A 12,937-nucleotide genomic window follows, 5' to 3' on the forward strand; every position below is an offset into this window, starting at 1 on the left:
TGGACAAAATAAGGTCAGTTCCTAGCCATATTTCTCACCCAAACTTGTCTTCCACCTACAATAACACTTAAACACATTCCCAAACCAATATAAAACATTTGAATCAAGCCATAACCAAGACTTATGCATATCAACTCATACGTTCAATTATCTAAATTTACCAAAACAACCATACATACATATAGGCATATTTTACCAAATTTATACTATCACAAACCAATGATCAACATGCCTATACGATTTCCATCATATATCCATTTCAAACATATAACAACATATTAAGGCCACCTTTTACATACCCATTACAAGCCATACCAAATGGCTAATTTCAACCACACACATACATACTATCCATGACTAATTTTAGCCTATACATGCCATGATAACCAAAATGTAATTACTATATATACTGAAATGAGCTGATGGATAGTGTAATGATATCTCCGCCAAGCCTTCAACCCAATGAGCTTCCGAATACTATAAAATAGAGGAAATAAAATAGAGTAAGCATTTAATGCTTAGTAAGTTCGTATAACATGGAATTTAACTTACCATTAATTTACATTTAAGGTAAGTATACAAAAATGCATCCAAGCAATTTGGCTAATAGCCTAAACACACAACTTCATCGAACATTTTAGTCATGTATTTTATGTGAATATCAAGAAATAGGGATGAGCTCATCATGTAACAATTTTCATATACATGTGTTTTTCCACATCATATTTTCATATAACATATACATTTCCATAATAATTCATCTCAAGTTCAGATTATTCCATGTCGGAACTTTGCTCGTTGAATTTATTTGAAATATCAATGTATACACAAGTAATACACTTGAAGTGTATAAAATTGTAATCTGTCAATTCATATCTGGGAATCCTCATTAGAGCACATAATCGAAAAGCTCTCTCTCAAGCCATATAACAAGAAGCTCATGTGAGCCATGTAGCGGGAAGCTTATCTAGGTTGTATAACGGGAAGCTCATAAGAGCCATATTTAGGAAACTCATGCGAGCTAATAATGGGTAGCTTCGAATAGTCATTAATCGGGAAGCTCCGGATTGCCATATATCGAGAAGTTCAAGCAAGCCATATGGGGAAGCTCTGGAGAGCCATTAATCAAGAAGCTCACAAAGAGTGTTTCATCGGGAAGCTCATGAAGGGCCATATAACGAGACGCTTATAAGAGCTGTGGTGTGTACACAACACATGCAGGATCACAACCGATCGGGATGCTTCGAAGAGCTATGAACGGGAAGCTCAGAGGAATCATATAATGGGAAGCTTGAGAGGGCTATTAACGGGACGCTCTTTGGAGCTGTGGTGTTCCGCAACATATGCAGGACCACAACCAATTTGGGAACCCTGTATCCATCGAAATTTCATCTATTCAAATGGAACTTAACATTTATCGGGCTTTGTCGGATTTGTAATCAATTTCATATAAATAACAATTTCACAATTTACGTACACAACATTCAATTCAAACATATAAATATACACAATTTAGTTACACGAACTTACCTTGACAAGTGTTCGTTGATCTGTTATCTACTAATCCGACACTTTCTCTTTTCTTCGATCTACTTCCGTATTTTGTCTATCCGGATCTGTACGAGTAAATTTAACTCAATTTAATACAATTCATATTCAATTCACATCTTAGGCTAAATTACTATTTTACCCCTATACTTTTATTTAATTATGATTTCGTCCCTAGGTTCGGAAAATAAAATTTATGCAATTTAATCCTTATTTCAAGCCTAGCCTATTTTTACATGTCACAATAGCAGCCCATGTATTTCATAAAATTCAGAATTTTTCCATGAATTTTACAACTTTTCAATTTATTCTCTAAATCATAATTTCATCAAAATTCCTTTTACAAATGTTGTTTATCTACAACAACCTTTCAATTTCTACCATAAAACTTCATAATTCATACATATTCATCCATGGAAAAACTTTAATACTTTGATAAATTTACAAATTAATCCCTGAGATAGCTAAATTAAGCTATTACGATCCCGGAAATATGAAAATTACTAAAAACGAGACTTGAATACTCACCTAATTGAGCCAAAGTAAGCTTGTCTATCTTCAAGCTTCAAACTAGGGTTTCCATATCTTTTTGATTTTAGGAAAGATGATAAATGATGATATTTTGTTTTATTTTATTTTTTATCATCTTTATTTTTTTATCTTTCCAATTTTATCCTTTTCTTTTCTTAATTTTCCAGGGATGAATCATCATACTTATCTACTAACTCCTCTTAATGGTCTATTTGCCATATAAAGACCTCCAATTTTGATTTTTGTAGCTATTTGATCCCTTTAGCTACTAGTATTCAACTTTTGCATGTTATGCAATTTGGTCATTTCTATTAAATTCAACATGTAATTGGTAAAATTTCTTTACGAATTTTTCATACGATATTTCTATCATAATGCAAATAATGAAATGTTATTAAAATAATTTTCTTATGAACTTAGATTTATGGTCCCAAAACCACTATTCTGATTTCACCGAAAACGGGTTGTTACAACTCTCCCCCTAAAGAATTTTCATCCTAGAAAATCTTATCAGTAAAAAGGTTTAGATATTGATTTCTCATAGTTTCCTCAGGTTCGCAGGTAGTTTCTTCTATTCTGTGTCGTTTCCAGAGGACTTTTACTAAAGCTACCTTTTTATTTCTCAATTATTTCATCTCACGTGCCATGATTTTGATTGGTTCCTCACTGTATGTCATGCCACGTTGAATTTGGACATCTTTCAGAGAGATAACATGTGAAGGATCTGACCAATACCGTCGCAACATAGACACGTGGAAAACATTGTGAATTTTGTCAAGCTCTAGTGGTAATGCCATTTGGTACGCAACAGGTTTGATTCTTTCAGTGATCTCATATGGCCCGATAAATCGTAGACTCAGTTTTCCTTTACGGCTAAACCGAAGAACTTTCTTCCAAGGTGAAACTTTCAAGAATACCTTATCACCAACTTGAAGCTCTATTTCTTTTCGTTTAAGATTCGTATAAGATTTCTATGGATCGGAGGCTGCTTTTAAACTATCTTGGATTACTTTCACTTTTTCTTCGATTTCCGGATTAAATCAACTTCATGTATCTTTTTCTCACTGAGCTCAGTCCAATACAACGGAGTTCTACATTTACGACCATACAAAGGTTCGTACGGTGCCATCTTTATGCTTGACTGATAACTATTATTGTACGCGAAATCAACTAACGACAAATATTTTTCCCAATTGCCTTCGAATTATAATACACAGAACCGAAGCATATCCTCAAGAATCTGAATCACACGTTCGGATTGACCATCTGTCTGAGGATGGAATGCAGTACTAAAATATAATTGAGTACCCAGAGCTTCTTCTAACTTGTTCCAGAATCGGGATGTGAACCGTGGATCTCTGTCTGAAATAATGGAGACTGGCACTCCATGTAGCTTGACAATCTTAGAAACATATAACTCTGCTAATTTGTCCAGGGAGAAATACATACATACCGGAATAAAGTGTGCAGACTTCGTCTAACGGTCGACGATTACCCAAATGACATCTTTCTTTTTCAGAGATAGAGGTAACCCTGACACAAAATCCATGGTAACTTTTTCTCATTTCCATTCAAATATTGTCACAGGCTGTAATAATCCTGAAGGTACCTGATGTTCAGCTTTAACTTGCTGACATATCAAACATCTAGATACAAATTCAGAAATATCACACTTCATTCCTGGCCACCAATACATCTTTTTCAAATCATTATACATTTTATTACTTCCCGGATGAACAGATATAGTACCATTATGAGCTTCGTGCAAAATTTTTTGTACAAGTTCTGAATTCTTCGGTACACAAGCTCTGCCTCTGCATAATAGAAAGTCATCAGGTCCTATTAGAAATTCTGAATCAGAAATCGGTTCACATTGTACCCGTTTAGCTTGTAACTCATTATTGCTTTTCTAAGCTTTGCAAATCTACTATAAAAATGTCGATTTAGCTTTTAACTCAGCTAAAATTGAGCTATCATCTTCCAATGACAATTGGGTATTCATTGCTCATAAGAAAAATAAAGACTTTCTACTCAGAGCATCAGCAACCACATTTGCTTTTCCCAGATTATAATCGATAACCAAGTCATAATCTTTCAATAGCTCAAGCCATCTCAAATTCAAATCTTTCTGTGACATTAGATACTTTCAAATTTTATGATCGGTGAATATATGACACTTTTCACCGAACAAATAGTGTCACCTCAGTGCAAAAACAATAGTTGCCTATTCTAAGTCATGTATCGAGTAATTCTTTTTCATGTAGTTTAAGCTGTCTAGAAGCATAGGCTATTATTTTACCTTCTTGCATTAAAAAACAGCCTAAACCATTCAATGATGCGTCATTGTAAATTACAAATTCTTCACCTGATTCAGGCTGAACCAGAACTGGTGCTTCAGTCAACAGGGCTTTCAAATGGTCAAAAATTTTCTGACATTTGTCAGACCATTCAAATTTCATATCTTTTTGTAATAACCATGTCATCGGAGAAGCTATCATCGAAAATATTTTTACAAATCTCCGATAGTAATCGGCTAATCCCAGAAAACTTCTGACTTTAGACACATTTTTCGGTGGTTTCCAATTAACAATAGCTAATATTTTATTCGAATTCACTCTAATGCCTTCAGCAGACACTATATGTCCTAGAAAACCAACTTCTTGAAGCCAGAATTCACATTTACTGAATTTAGCATACAATTGTTTCTCACGTAGAGTTTGTAGAACAAATCTCAACTGACTAGCATGTTCATTTTGATCTCGAGAGTATAATAGAATATCATCAATGAATACCACAACAAATCTATCTAGATACAGTCTAAAAATTATGTTCATCAGATCCATAAATACCACAGGTGCATTTGTCAAACCAAACGGCATCACAAGCAATTCATAATGCCCATACCTAGTTTTGAAGGCTGTTTTTGGCACATCTGAGTCTTTTACTTGTAATTGATAATAACCAGAATGGAGATCAATCTTTGAAAATATGGTAGCACCTTTCAACTGGTCAAACAAGTCATCAATGAGGGGCAGTGGATACTTATTCTTAATTGTAACTTTGTTGAGGTGTCTGTAATCAATACATAACCTCAGGGACCTATCTTTCTTCTTAACAAACAGAACCGGTGCAGCCCAAGGTGATGAACTAGGTAGTGCAAAACCCCTGTCAATTAGTTCTTGTAGCTGTGCTTTTAACTCTTTTAATTCTGTAGGGGCCATTAGTATGGTGCTATGGATATCGGTGTTGTCCCCAAAATAAGATCTATAGAAAATTCATGTTATGCCCAAAAATTACTACAGTAAGAAAGTAGGTATCCTTGATATATTAAAAGAAGGAAATAAAGTGACAAAAAGGGAAATTTTGAGTTATGGCAACATTGGGAAGTATATTATGATATATTAATGCAAGAAATGATTAAATTGCAAAAGTGAGAAAAGTTTTGTTGATTAAGAGTAAATACTAAAAATTTAAGTGGGTTAAAGTGTAAATATGAAAAATTTGAAGGACCAATAGTGTAAATATTTTAAGGTTGGAATGATCTAGAAACTAAGGAAAATGGATGAATTAGGACCAAATAGCAAAGGTAAAGAATTTTGAGGGACTAAATCACAATTTTACCAAATTAAGTGATGATTCAAGGATGAAATATTAAAAGATCACAAAGGGCAAAATGGTCAATTGGAAGAGAGAGAAATCTAGAAAGTAATGATGATGTTGATGATAATTTAATTAGATAAATATTAGTTTATTAATATTTTACTAATATTTAATGAGATATTTTATTATTATTATTTATTACTTATTTAGTATATAAGGAAGGAAAGATGAGGAATTTCTATCATCTTTCCATGCATTACACGTTAGAAGAGAAGAGAAGAAAGAAAGTTTTGCTTTCTTTACAATTTTGTCCTTCCACCAAAAATTTACCATTTTCACCTAGAAATCAAAAGAATTTCTATAGCCATCAAGTGAGAAAGATAATAAGAGGAGTGTGGGGAGCTAGAATATCAAGTTAGATTTAAGAAATAGAAGCTGGAGGAGAGAGAAAATCAAGTTAAAGGTTGAAACTAATAGGACAAGGTAAGAACATCAAGATTTCAATATATTTTTAAGTTTGATATTATTGAAAAAACATAGAAATGATGTTATAGTAGAGTTTTCTTAAATAAGGTCTTATGTTCTTGATATATTAGTGAAGGGAAATAAGTGAAAGTGATGGGAAATGTTATAGAGATAGGGAATAAGGGAGTTATAAACTTAGTAATAAACTTCTAGCACTAAAACAGTTTTGAACAGCAGCAGTAGGTTAAATTTGAAAAATCACCATAAATTTTGGAGATTGAATTAGAGGATGAAAAAATATGGAATTAAATATTATTGAGTCTAGTTTCTCATAGAGGAAACGGTGTAAGTAATGAAATTGTAAATCATGAGATATAATAAATTTTGTGAGACAAGGTCAGAATGATTTTGGGTTCACCTGTTTTGACTTTGGAAAGTCATAAAAAATTTGAATAAAAATAATTAGAGGCTTAAATTTATATGTTTAAAATCATGAATGAGTTTATTTTCAATAGAAACAAATAGGAACATCATCCAAATTCTGTACAAAGAGATAATTAATTTTTAGTGAAGAGGGTCTGAATCTGTCAAACAAGTGAAATAGGGAAACTTTAAAGAATAAAATGTACTTATTGGATAAACCAAAATTCTGAAAATTTTATGGTAAGAATATATGTGAGTCTAGTTTTATACAAGGTTTACAAATCTCAATTTGAAGTTCTATAGCTTAAGATATAATTAATTTAGTGACTATGACTCAAGTGAACGACTTGTTATGAGTAAACAAGTAAATAGTGGTATTATGTATATATCAAGGATGTGGAATGGAATGGAGGAGGAGGAAAATACATGTGAATATTCAGCTGATATGATTTTATTTTAAAATAGCTAATTTACATGTTTTAGGTTTAGGGACTAAATTGAATAAAAGTAAAATTTTAAGGGTAATTTTGTAAAATGTAAAAATGACCAAATTGCATTAAATGAATTGTTTTATTATTTAAATTAATAAATTGAATGAAATATTAATTTAGATCAAGATTGGGTGAAAGTTCGAGAAAATAGAAAATTACCAAAATGTCCCTAAATTATGGTATTTCTGCAATTTAGCCTGGTAAGTTCGTATGAACTATATTCTGTATAATTTAATTAAAGTGAATGTTATTTGGTGATGAATATTATATAAATATGTGTTTTATTATTGGAATTGAATTATTATTGGTAATATGTATAATTATTAGATGCATTGAAATGATTATCGGAAACTCGATTGGGTTGGAAGCTTGTCAGAGATATATCACACTATCCATTGGTTCTATTGGTAATTTTGGATGATTTGATTCCGGTTATAATGGCATGTATAAATTAAATTGGCTAACGTTAGCTCATTAATGTTTTGATTTTTATTGGTTATAAGTATGGATGCTTGATGAAATGAAATGTCCGTAAATTAATTTGTAAACTCTGGTAATACTCTATAACCCTATTCTGGAGATGGATACGGGTTAGGGCTGTTACAATTCAACTTCTTTAATAGGCGGTAATCCGGGTAATTCCTCTGAAAACACATCAGGATACTCACAAACTACTGGTACTGATTTAATTTTTGACTCAGATACTTTAGTGTCCAACACAAAGGCAAGATAAGCATCATACCCTTTTCTGACATATTTTTGTGCTGACATGGTTGATATCACATTAGACAAACCATCCAATTTATCAGATTCAATACAAATCATTTCACCATTTTGGCATTTCAACATAATATGCTTTTGCTTACAATTTACCACAGCATCATGCTGAGTCAACCAGTCCATACCCAAAATTACATCAATTCATCAAACGACAATAACATCAAATCAACTGGAAAACAATAACCCCGTACCATTAACAGACAATTCTTGGAAACTTTATCCACCATCACATACTGGCCTAGGGGGTTTGATACTTTGACCACGAATTCAATGGACTCAACAGGAATATTTTTATTAAACACTAAATTTTTACAAATATAGGAATGTGTTGAACCAGGATCAATCAAAGTAATTATATCAGTATCAAGTAGACAAAAAGTACCAGTAATAACATCGGGTGCAGAAGCATCCTCACATGCATGAATAACATATGTTCTAGCCGATGCTCGTGCTTCAGATTTGACAGTTGAATCTTTTATTGTACCTCGGCTTCCACTTACATTGCCGGGGTTACGAGGTGGTCTACCTCTTGTAGCTGTATTGCTCAGCTTCGAAGTTTGAACAATATATCTTTCAAATTTCTCTAGACAATCTCTGAGATAGTGGTCATAGGAACCACATTTGAAACAAGCTCCACTTTTCATACGACATTCTCTAAAATTTAACTTATTACAGTGCTTGCATCTGGGTTTGATATTTTCTAACACTACCCGTACTTGCTACAGATGTAGCTTGAGATCTTAAACTAGAACGTTGAATACCTCTATCTCTCCTAGAGTACCTCGTGGAGGTAGTAGAATGATCAAAATTTTTCTTTGATTTCTTTGAGGTCAACTGATATGACTTTCCCTTAAATCTTTTATTTGAAGTTCTGGCTTCCATCTCAGCCTATGTTTTCTCTTCACTAAGCTATTTGACTTTATATGCCTAGTCAACCAGTACAATAAATTCTTTTAATTCCAAAAGCCCAACTAACAACTTGATGTTTTCATTTAAACCCTCTTCAAACAGCTTACACATGGCAATTTCAGTAAGGATACACTCTCTGGCATACTTACTCAGTCTGAAAAATTTTCTTTCATACTCAGATACTGTCATATTCCTCTATTTAAGCTTTAAAAATTTCTTCCATTTCTGTTCGAGGAATCTCTAACTGATATATTTATTTTTGAACTCAGTTTGGAAAAATTCCCAAGTGACCATCTCCTTCGATACAATAGAAATTAAAGTATTACACCACTGATAAGATGAGTCTTTTAGCAGTGATACAACACATTTTAGACATTCAGCTGGTGTACAAGACAATTCATCCAGAACCCTGATAGTGTTCTCTAGCCAAAATTCAACCCTTTCAGGATCATCTTCAGCTGTAGCTTTGAACTCTTTAGCACCATATTTACAGATTTTATCTACAAGATGTTTACCAGTTCTAACAAGTTCTGTACCTTGTGGCATATTAGAAACTTTTTGAGAAACAGGAGGAGGTGGAGGTTGTTAACAGCTGAATTTGTTCCTATAAATTCTGCAAACCATTCATTCATCATTTGGAAGAAGGCTTCTTTAGCCTCTCCTCCTCGGCCCTCAGATAGAAGCCTTCTACTACTTGAAACTGCTATTTGAACAGAAGCTTGAGCATTACTCTCTGCTTCTTCGAAATCAGCTCGGTTGGATGGCATTACTATATGAAAAACATGTTTAAAATGGTCAGGAGATATCACACTATCATAGGTTATATAATGGCATGTATAGCTAGACTTGTACACGCTACATTAATTTGAGAATCGGCTAAACCATAGCTCTAATACCAATAAATGTAACACCTTAACCTATATCCATCATCGGAATAGGGTTAAGGGGCATTACCGAAATATACAGATCAAATAAAGACATTTCATATTATTTAACATTCATGTCAGATATTATTCATAAAGTCCCTTATATGAGCCCTCGAGGCTCAAAACATACATTAGAAATAAGTCAGGACTAAACCGGGTACTCAGAGAATTTTTCACTAAATTTCAAAATTTTTCCTAGGTATAAGGGACACACGCCCGTGTGGTTAGACCGTGTGGCTCGCACGGCCAAGTGACACGCCCGTGTCTCAGGCCGTGTGGGCATTCAAAATAGGGCACATAGTCGTGTCCCAGCCTTTGTCCATACCTGTGTAACTCTCTGACTTAGGTCACACGGCCAAGTCACACGCTCATGTGCTAGGCTATGTGAACATGAAAATTTGCATTAAATAGGTGCAGGGGTCACATGGCCAAGCCACACGTCCGTGTGTCAGGCCGTGTGATCAATTTTGAGCATTCTGTTTCAAAATTTTTAAAATGTAGGGGACACACGGCCAGATAACACTTCCATATGCTAGGCCGTGTGTCACACACGGCTGAGACACACACCTGTGTCTCTGCCCGTTTGGACAAAATAAGGCCATTTTATAGCCATATTTCTTGCCCAAACTTGTCTTCCACCTACAATAACACTTATACACAATCCCAAACCAATATAAAACATTTGAATCAAGCCATAACCAAGACTTATGCATATCAACTTATATGTTCAATTATCCAAACTTGCCAAAACAACCATACATACATATAGGCATATTTTACCAAATTTATACTATCACAAACCAACCATCAACATGCTTATATGATTTCCATCATTTATCCATTTCAAACATATAAAAACATATTAAGGACAGTTTTTACATACCAATTACAAGCCCTACCAAATGACTAATTTCAACCAAACACGTACATACCATCCATGACCAATTTTAGCCTATACATGCCATTACAACCAAAATGTAATTACTATATATATTGAAATGAGCTGATGGATAGTATAATGATATCTCCACCAAGCCTCCAACCCAACGAGCTTTCGAATTACCATAAAACAGAGGAAATAAAATAGAGTAAGCATTTAATGCTTAGTAAGTTCGTATAACATGGAATTTAACTTACCATTCATTTACATTTATAGTAAGTATACAAAAATGCATCCAAGCAATTTGGCTAATAGCCTAAACACACATTTTCATCGAACATGTTAGTCATGTATTTCATGTGAATATCAAGAAATAGGGATGAACTCATCATGTAACAATTTTCATATACATGTGTTTTTCCACATCGTATTTTCATATAACATATATTTCCATAATAATTCATCTCAAGTTCAGATTTTTCCATGTCGGAACTTTACCTGTTGAATTTATTTGAAATATTGATGGATATACAAGTAGTACACTTGAAGTGTATAAAATTGTAATTCGTCAATTCATATTCAGGAATGCTCATTAGAGCACATAATCGGGAAGCTCTCTCTTGAGCCATATAACAGGAAGCTCACGTGAGCCAGGTAGCGGGAAGCTTATCTAGGCTGTATAACGGGAAGCTCATAAGAGCCATATTCAAGGAACTCATGCGAGCCAATAACGGGTAGCTTCTAATAGCCATTAATCGGAAAGCTCCGGATAGCCATATATTGGGTTGTTTAAGCGAGCCATATGGGGAAGCTCCGGAGAGCAGTTAAACAGGATGCTCACAAAGAGCCTTTAATCGGGAAGCTCACGAAGAGCCATATAATGGGACGCTCATAAGAGGTAAGGTCTGTCCACAACACATGCAAGATCACAACCGATCGGGATGCTCCGTAGAGCTATTATCGGGAAGCTTGCAGGAACCATATAACGGGAAGCACGAGAGGGCTATTAGCGGGACGCTCTTTCGAGTTGTGGTGTGTCCGCAACATATGGAGGACCACAACCAATTCGGGAACCCTATATCCTTTGGAAGTTCATCTATTCAAATGGAACTTAACATTTATCGGGTTTTGTCGAATATGTAATCAATTTCATAAAAATAGAAATTTCACAATTCACATATACAACATTCAATTCAAACATATAAATATACACAATTTAGTTACATGAACTTACCTTGACAAGTGTTCGTTGATTTGTTATCTACTAATCCAACACTTTCTCTTTTCCTCGATCTAATTTCGTATTTTGTCTATCCAGATCTATACGAGTAAATTTAACTCAATTTAATACAATTCATATTCAATTCAAATCTTAGGCAAAATTACCATTTCGCCCCTACACTTTTATTTAATTACAATTTCATCCCTAGGCTCAGAAAATGAAATTCATGCAATTTAATCCTTATTCTAAGCCTAGCTAATTTTTACATGTCACAATAGCAGCCCATGTATTTCATAAAATTTAGAATTTTTCCCTAAATTTTATAACTTTTTAATTTAGTCCCTAAATCATAATTTCATCAAAATTCCCTTTACAAATGTTGTTTATCTATCAACAACCTTTCATTTTCTACCATAAAACTTCATAATTCTTACATAATCATCCATGGAAAAATACTTTGATAAATTTACAAATTAATCCCCGAGATAGCTAGATTAAGCTGTTACGATCCCGGAAATATGAAAATTACTAAAAACGAGACTAGAATACTCACCTAATTGAGCCAAAGTAAGCTTGTATATCTTAAAGCTTCAAACTAGGGTTTCCATATCTTTTTGATCTTAGGAAAGATGATAAATGATGATATTTTGTTTTATTTTATTATTTATCATCTTTATTTTTTATCTTTCCAATTTTATCCTTTTCTTTTCTTAATTTTCCATGTATGAATCATCATACTTATCTACTAACTCCTTTTAATGGTCTATTTTCCATATAAGGACCTCAAATTTTGAATTCCATAGCTATTTGATCACTTTAGCTACTAGAATTCAACTTTTGCATGTTATGCAATTTGGTCCTTTCTGTTAAACTAAACATGTAATCGGTAAAATTTCTTTACAATTTTTTCATACGATATTTATATTATAATGTAGATCATGAAATAATATTAAAATAAATTTTCTTACAGACTCAGATTTGTGGTCCCGAAACCACTATTTTGATGTCACTCAAAACGGGTTGTTATACTTCACACCTTAACTAACACATCTTCCAATACCCCTTTCAAAAGTACTAAAGACCTATCACCCAAATGTAATGTTATCTGAATAGTTTTAAGATCCTCTAATCCAAGTATTTCAAAAATTGATAGAGGCATCAA

The sequence above is a fragment of the Gossypium raimondii genome, chromosome 12, assembly GCF_025698545.1.
Source record: "Gossypium raimondii isolate GPD5lz chromosome 12, ASM2569854v1, whole genome shotgun sequence".
Lineage (NCBI taxonomy): Eukaryota > Viridiplantae > Streptophyta > Magnoliopsida > Malvales > Malvaceae > Gossypium > Gossypium raimondii.